The sequence below is a fragment of the Lepus europaeus genome, chromosome X, assembly GCF_033115175.1.
Source record: "Lepus europaeus isolate LE1 chromosome X, mLepTim1.pri, whole genome shotgun sequence".
Classification (NCBI taxonomy): Eukaryota; Metazoa; Chordata; class Mammalia; order Lagomorpha; family Leporidae; genus Lepus; species Lepus europaeus.
Window position 1 is genome coordinate 132,379,935 of NC_084850.1, and position 8,200 is coordinate 132,388,134.

At 40.4% G+C, this 8,200-nt stretch overlaps 1 pseudogene; it reads right to left on the reverse strand.

The window, feature by feature from the left end:
- Positions 1-295: 295 nt before the first annotated feature.
- LOC133752978 (60 kDa heat shock protein, mitochondrial-like) lies at positions 296-7,623 on the reverse strand (annotated as a pseudogene).
- Between the last annotated feature and the right edge of the window lie 577 nt (positions 7,624-8,200).

The window sequence follows — 8,200 nt, forward strand, 5'->3', positions numbered from 1 at the left end:
GTCTTTTTGGGTTGGCTTATTTCACTAAGTATGATGGTTTACAGTTGTGACTATCTTTTTGCAAAAGATAGGATTTCATTTTTTTTTTACAGCTGAGTAGTACTCCCTAGTGTATATATAGCATAGTTTCATTTTTTTTTAAACTTTAAACACATTTTTATTACACAAAGGTGTCACATCATTGGGTATTTCTCTACTTTGTACACAATTATTCTCCACAGAAAGGCTGCTTCTTCTCATCTGGTGATGGCGAGCACTAAAATCCTGATTTTTAACAGAATAGTAAAAATGCCTCAGTGATTTAAGTTGAAAGCAGTACACTGGTACATGGCTCTTGCACCCAGTATCAGGAATGTACAAATGTCTTTTTTATTTATTCAAAAGTACAAAATAAATTATCTGTAGGCATGGACAATGACAGCAGTAAACCATATGTATTGTCAACTGAAACCAGTAACTGATGCTTATAGTGATTTTCTTCAGCAAGCCTTTTCTCCATTTTCTTCAACTGACTTCTCTGAAGTTCTTGATGAGGAACACTGCCTTGAGCTTCCTGTCACAGTTCATTAGTAATGGTAAAGCATTATTCTAAGAATTAGAACATACCACCTCCCATACCACCTCCCATTCCGCCCATCGTGCCCATTCCAGGGTCCTTCTCTTCTTTAGGAATTTCTGTGACTACAACTTCTGCTGTAGTTAACAGAGAGGCCACTCCAGCAGCATCCAATAAAGCAGTTCTCACAACCTTTGTTGGATCAATGATTCCTTTTTCTACCATATTCACAAAATCTCCAAGCATAGCATCATAACCAGTTTCTGAGGAGCTTTGCAGAATTATCTCAACAATCAAGGATCCTTCAACACCTGCATTCTTAGCAATAGTCATTGCTGGAATTTTCAGTGTTCTTTTAATAATTTCTATACCAATTTTTTGATCTTCATTAGCTGGAGTTAGTGAGTCCAAGGCTGGAATGCACCGAAGCAAGGCACAACCTCTTCCCAGAACAATGCCTTCTTCAATAGCAGCTCTTGTAGTATTTAGGGCATCTGTAACTCTGTCCTTCTTTTCATTTACTTCAGCATCACTTGTCCCACCAACCTTCAGCACAGCTACTCCATCTGAAAGCTTTGCAAGATGTTCGTTCAGTTTTTTTTTTTCATATTCACTAGTTGTGATGTCTAACTGCTCAATGATTTCTTGAATACGTTTTTCAATTTGAGCCTTGTCACCTTTTCCTTTCAAAAGCATAGCATCATCTTTGGTCACAATGACTTCTCCAACTTTTCCTAAGTCATGAGATTGAACATCTTCAAGATTTAGGGTCAATCTCTCTTCTCCAAATACTGCCAGTAGCAATAGCCATATCTTTAAGCTGGTTCTTTCTATTGTCACCAAAACCTGGGGCTTTGACTGCCACAACCTGAACACCAACTTTTAGCCTATTCAAAACGAGTGTACTCAGAGCTTCTCCATCAACATCTTCAGCAATTATGACCAGGGGCTTACGGTGAGCATTGGCAATTTCAAGACCAGGTACGATGGATTGGACACTAGATATTTTCTTTTCACTCAGCAGAACATAGACATCTTGGAATTCACATTTCTGACCTTTGATGTATTAATAAAGTATGGAGAAATATAGCCTCGATCAAACTTCATGCCTTCAATAATTTCTAATTCATCATTCAGTGTTTTCCCATCCTTTACAGTGATGACACCTTTCCTTCCAACCTTCTTCATTGCATCAGAAATGATGTTGCCAATTTCTTTATCTCCATTTGCAGAAATTGTAGCAACCTGAGCAATTTCTTCAAGGGTTGTCACAGGTTTTGACTGCTTCTTAAGCTCAGCAATTACAGCATCAACAGCTAACATCACACCTCTTCTGATTTCCACTGGATTAGCACCTTTGCTAATCTTCTCAAAGCCTTCCTTGGCAATAGAGCGGGCCAGTACAGTAGCTGTGGTGGTGCCATCCCCAGCCTCTTCATTTGTGTTATTGGCAACCTTTTGAACAATTTTAGCTCCAATATTCATATATATATATATATATATATATGGTTAGGAATAGGGTAGCTCTTTATTTAATAATAATGTTAGTTTTTTTTTTCTTTTTTTAACTTTTATTTAATGAATATAAATTTCCAATGTATAGCTTATGGATTACAATGGCTTCCCCCCCATAACTTCCCTCCCACCCACAACCCTCCCCTCTCCCGCTCTCTCTCCCCTTCCATTCACATCAAGATTCATTTTCAATTCTCTTTATATACAGAAGATCAATTTAGTATATATTAAGTAAAGATTTCAACAATTTGCACCCACATAGAAACACAAAGTGAAACATACTGTTTGAGTACTAGTTATAGCATTAAATCACAATCTACAGCACATTAAGGACAGAGATCCTACATGAGGAGCAAGTGCACAGTGATTCCTGTTGTTGACCCAACAAATTGACACTCTAGTTTATGGCACCAGTAACCACCCTAGGCTCTCCTCACGAGTTGCCAAGGCTATGGAAGCCTTCCAAGTTTGCCGACTCTGATCATATTTAGACAAGGTCATAAAAGACAGGGTGAGGATAGTAACCAATGATCCTAAGAGTGGCATTAACCAGGCCTGAACAATTATACAGCGTTAAGTGGGTAAGAGGACCATCAGTACACACAGGCTTGGAGTAGAGCCATTGGAGGTAGAGTAGAGGTTATGATTACAAAGGAATGAGGCCCAAGTGGGCTAGACAGGGTCTAAAACAAAGGACAGAGTCATTACTAGAGGAGCTAAGAAAGGTGCTGTCTAAGCTACAATTAAGTTTTCTGATTGAGAGGCAAATAGAACCTGACAGAAGGGGCTTCATAATAATCTGGTGGGCTTTAGGCCTTGTAAGCATAAGTTAAGAGGCCCAGACCTATCTATCTCTTCACATGGGGTATATCCTAAGGGAGGTGTGAACCTCCTAGGGGAAGGCATTCTGTTGACTTTCATTACTTGGCTGGCCTGGGAGGAGAGCTGGCCAGGTAAAGGCAAGGGGCATCTCTAATAAGAAATTTACAGTTCTGCCTGCAATGTTGCTGACCCTACTTGATCATACCCTCAGCTGCAGTGGTCACTTTGGAAGCTGGGCTGAGTGAAGGGCTTTTCAGCTTAGAGCCAATAAGATCTGTGGCTCTGACCTGGGCATCCTTCGACTCCAGGGCAGGTCCATTTCAAGTGATCCAACTCTTGGCAGAGCTTCCAGGGCTCTTCACAAGATGACTTCTGCTGAAGCCCAAGCTTACCACATGGAAAGCCACTGCAGTGGACTGGCCTGTTGGGTCTCCTTGAGGGCAGATCACTGTACAGATCAGCCATTAATAGGCCTGCCACCCATTGCTTCTGATGCCTAGCTTTCTTTTCCTCCTGGTTTGTGTTAAAGCAGACCAGAGGATGCAAGTCAAGGGAGTGCCCGTTTCCCATCTCTAATCTTCGGTGGCCTGAACTACAAGTCTATAGTCACAGGCATGTTCTGTAGTAGTTTTTCTAGGTAGACAATGCCCATGAGGAAAATTATATTCTCACTTAAAAACTTTCTTTCCCTTTGGTCTGAAAGGGAGGTTTTTTCTGCTTACTGTTTACTTAGCTGATGGCAAAGTAAATCTAGCTATGAGATTATTGTTTAAGCTCTTATTTTGGCTATGCTATTACAGAAAGATGTAACATCTCTTTTATAAGGTCTAAAGATTAAATTGTGCGTCCTACAGATTCCTTCATAATAGAATTAGTTTCCTACCTTGAAGAGAATAGAGAAATGAAAGAACAAGTTGGGCTTAGAATAGAAAAATGAGGGAGCAAGTCCTAGATCGCTTGCTGACAGTAGCAATATCACATGAATACTTAGCAAACAGTTTCAACCATTAGATAACAACTTAAGAAAACATTTACCAGAAGGTCCAATGCCTTCTATAAATTTTAAGAATCATGTATTTGGAAACACCTCTTAAATATCTAACATGGTGTAGTTTGTTTAGCCAGTAAACTTAAGCATAAACATATAAAATGTTTTTAGTTTCTTTCTACCAACAAGTATAAAACATATGATGCAGAGATTCAGGTCACACGAATTAAAATGTATCTTTGATTAATTTTAGCAGCTTAAATTTATGGACAATCTTATCTATAAGCCAATTAAAATAAAATTCTTAATAAAATTTTCCCATGTGGACATACAATATGTACACACATATAACATAATAGACCAATATAGCAATTTTAATAATAGCTTTTAAAATCTTTAACTCTTTTTGTAGATTGCCAATTGATTTGAATTGCTTTTTGTTTTTAGTAACCTCAGTTAACCACCTCTCAGTTGGTACTGTTAATACATTATTGGCTTCATCTGTTTACAGAGCCATCCCAAAGTACTGAATACAATAGAAGTGGCTGGAAAAAGTCCATAGGAACCTATAGGAGGACAGCTAAACACAGAACCAACAACGCTTTAGTTTTATGAGCAGCACATCATATATAACTGTGGATGACAAAAGACTTTAAGTTGCCATGTTTAAAATTATAAACTCATCAACCAACAAGAGGCACTTGCTTACTTCACAGTATTTTTGAAAGCACCTGTAGGATTTTACAAGTATTTAACCCTTTAGGCCTCTGGGGCTTTCTCATTAAGATAACTATCATGTCGAGTAACACAAGATCATTAGACTTTTTAATTCTCAAACATTTGTATTAATAGCATTTTCCATTATAGAAACTTAAAATTTAGTACCATGTCACATCTTGACAGTACTTCTAATATAATCCAAATAGCCTGATTAGTTAGTGTCTCTATAAGATGAGAGACATAGGTCCTTCGATTTTTTCAGTTGGGCCCAAACCGGAAAAACCAAAGTCCAAGATTTACTGGAAATTTTAGAGACCAGATTGTTTGAATCTTTGATTTTTTGAATGCCTGTCAAGAATGCCAAGAAGGCTCAAAATCCAAAATATCTGGTTGAAATAAGATTCCTTAAAATCATGACATAACATAGACCAAATTTGATCATTGTTACACGATGATTATTCAAATCTTTGAAAATAAGCACATATTTAAATAACCCATAGCTCTTAATAAAAATTCAGCTGTTTTTGAACAATTAGAATTTAACAGACATCAAGAGAACATAATAGATTATTTTAACACATTGCTTTAACAGAGCATCAGAGTTTAATTCTATGTCAAAGAGAAATTGAGCTTCCTGTGATCTTTTGCTGTGAGGTTTCCTTCCTTTACCTTCTTTCATATTGATGACCATGTTTCTGTATTTCTGTGTGTAGCACATCTTTAAGCATCTTTTGCAGGGCAGGATGAGTGGCAACAAATTCTTTCAGTTTCTGTTTGCTGTGAAAGGTCTTTATTTCACCTTCATTCACAAATGAGAGCTTTGCAGGATATAATATTCTGGGCTGGCGGTTTTTCTCTCTCAGTACCTGGGCTGTCTCGCCGTTCCCTTCTAGCTTGTAGGGTTTCTGATGAGAAGTCTGCTGTGAGTCTAATTGGAGATCCTCTGAGAGTAATCTGATGTTTCTCTCTTGCACCTTTTAGAATCTTTTCTTTATGTTTCACTGTGGTGAGTTTGATTACAACATGTCGTGGTGAGGATCTCTTTTGGTCATGTTTACTAGGGGTTCTATGAGCTTCCTGTACTAGGATGTCTCTGTCCTTCTCCAGACCCGGGAAGTTCTCTGCAAGTACCTCTCTAAAAAGGCCTTCTAATCCTTTCTCCCTCTCCATGCCTTCAGGAACTCCTAGAACCCGAATGTTGGGTTTTTTAAATAGTATCCTGTAGATTCCCGACATTATTTTTTAGATCTCTAATTTCCTCTTCTTTTCTTCGGTTTGACTGTATACTTTCCTGTGCTCTGTCTTCTAAGTCTGATATTCTCTCTTCTGCTTCACCCATTCTGTTTTTAAGGCTCTCTAATGTGTTTGACATTTGATCTGTTGAATTCTTCATTTCATTATGATTTCTTGTCACTATCACAGTTTCTTGTTCCACTAGTTGTTTCATTTCATTTTGATTCCTCCTTAGTATTTCATTTTCATGATTGAGATTTTCTAGCCTGTCCCGTAAGGATTTCTGTAGTTCAAGAATTTGTTTTTGAGAACTTTTTAATGTTCTTATCAATTTTTTGAGATCCGCTTCTTGCATTTCTTCTATCTCATCATCTTCATAATCTTGAATTGGGGTGTCTTTTTCATTTGGGGGCATCATAATGTCTTCCTTGTTCTTGTTACCTAGGTTTTTGCATTTGTTTGGCATATTGGAGATATTCTTTGATTTCTTCACTGTGGTGTTTTTTCTTTTTATACTATGACTCTAGATTAAGTGGACCCTTAGAGGCTTGAGATGGGTGTGGCTGAGAGCTCTGTTTGGTTCCTCAGGGTTGAGGGTGTGTCAAAGGTGACACTCCCAGGTTAGTCGTGGTAAATCTCTCTTTCTTTCTTTTTGTTTCGTTTCTTTTTTTTTTTTTTGATTCAAAAGGGAAGTAATTCCGCACAGCTGAACGTAATTGGAGGTAGTTAGCAGGCAAATGATATACCCACAGGAGCCAGAGACCACACAGGGAATCTGTGCTGCCCTCAGTGTGGGCTCGAATTCTCCTGCAGTCTCCCACTGGGTTGCCAAGGCTACCGAACTGTAGCGTCTCTGGAGAGCACTCACGTGAATTCTGTGAGTTCTCTCCCCCACTGTCTCCTTCTTCACAGTCTCCACACATTCATTAGGTCCTAATCTCCTGTTATTTCACCCCCCCAGGGTCAGGTTTTTCTGCTAGGCTCAGGGCCGGTGCAGACCTGAGGTTGCCCTGCTTATGAATTATGTCCAAAATGGTGCCTGCTCTTTGTCTTGCTCGCCTTTGAGAGGTGAGCGGAGAGAGAGAAACTCGTGTCTGTATCGGTCATTTATTTTTTCCTCTCTTTTCTAGTTAGCCTGGTGAACTTTTCCCCACGGAATTTCAAGCCTCGTTCCCTCTAGTCTCCTCTTTCCACTTTCCGCTGGTGTCTCAGGCTATTGAGGTTTGGCTCACCTTGCGTTCCAGCGCTGGTGTGTTGATTCTGCCGCTGGTGTCCCGAACTCGGGCTCCCATGCTCTCCACGCAGGTCCACTGTGAATCACTAGTTCTGGAAGAGTTTCCTCTGCTGTTTCTTCCCCTACTCTTCCTTGACCCTACAGTATATCCACTTTTATTAAACTATCTCTTCCCGGAGTATCAGTGTGCTCCCTTCCTATTCCGCCATCTTGCCGCTCTCCCAATATTCTTATATTTATCCTTTAATTCAATTGACTTTGCAACAGTCACACCATCTTTTGTTACTTTAGGGCTACCCCAACTCTGTTCAATAATTACTGTTCTCCCCTTTGGCCCCATAGTCACGGCTACAGCATCTGCTAAAAGGTCTACACCTTGAAGCATTAAGGCTCGGGCATCTGCACCAAATTTTATGTCTTTGGCGTAAGCCCGAGTGAGATGAGGAGCCAGTGCCCTGGACACTGGCCTCATCTGGCGAAGGACTGTGGGTAATCGAAGCATTTCTGTGGGGAGGTGGCGCAGAGTGCACGCGGCGAGGCAGGCCATCGGCAGCGAGTGAGGGACAGGCTCCATAGTTTCGTTTTTTAAAAAGATTTATTTATGTCAAAGGAGTTACACACACACACACACACACACAGAGAGAGAGAGAGAGAGAGAGAGAGAGAGAGATCTTCCATCCGATGGTTCACTCCCCATTTGGCTGTGACAGCCAGAGCTGTGCCAATCCGATGGCAGGAGCCAGGAGCTTCCTCCAGGTCTCCCACATGGGTGCAGGGGCCCAAGGACTTGGACCATCTTCTACTTCTTTCTCAGGCCACAGCAGAGAGCTGGATTGGAAGTGGAGCACCCGGGTCTCCAACCAGCACCCATATGAGATGCCAGCGCTTCAGGCCAGGGCGTTAACCCACTGTGCCACAGTGCTGGCCCCTACCATAGTTTGTTTATCCAGTCAGCAGTTGATGGACATCTGGGTTGATTCCGTATCTTAACTATTGTGAATTGAGCTGCAATGAACATGGGGATACAGATAATTGTTTCATACACTGATTTCTTTTGGTTTGGGTAAATTCCCAGGAGTGGGATGGCTGGGTCATGTGATAGGTCTATAGTCAGAGTTCTGAGGTATCTCCA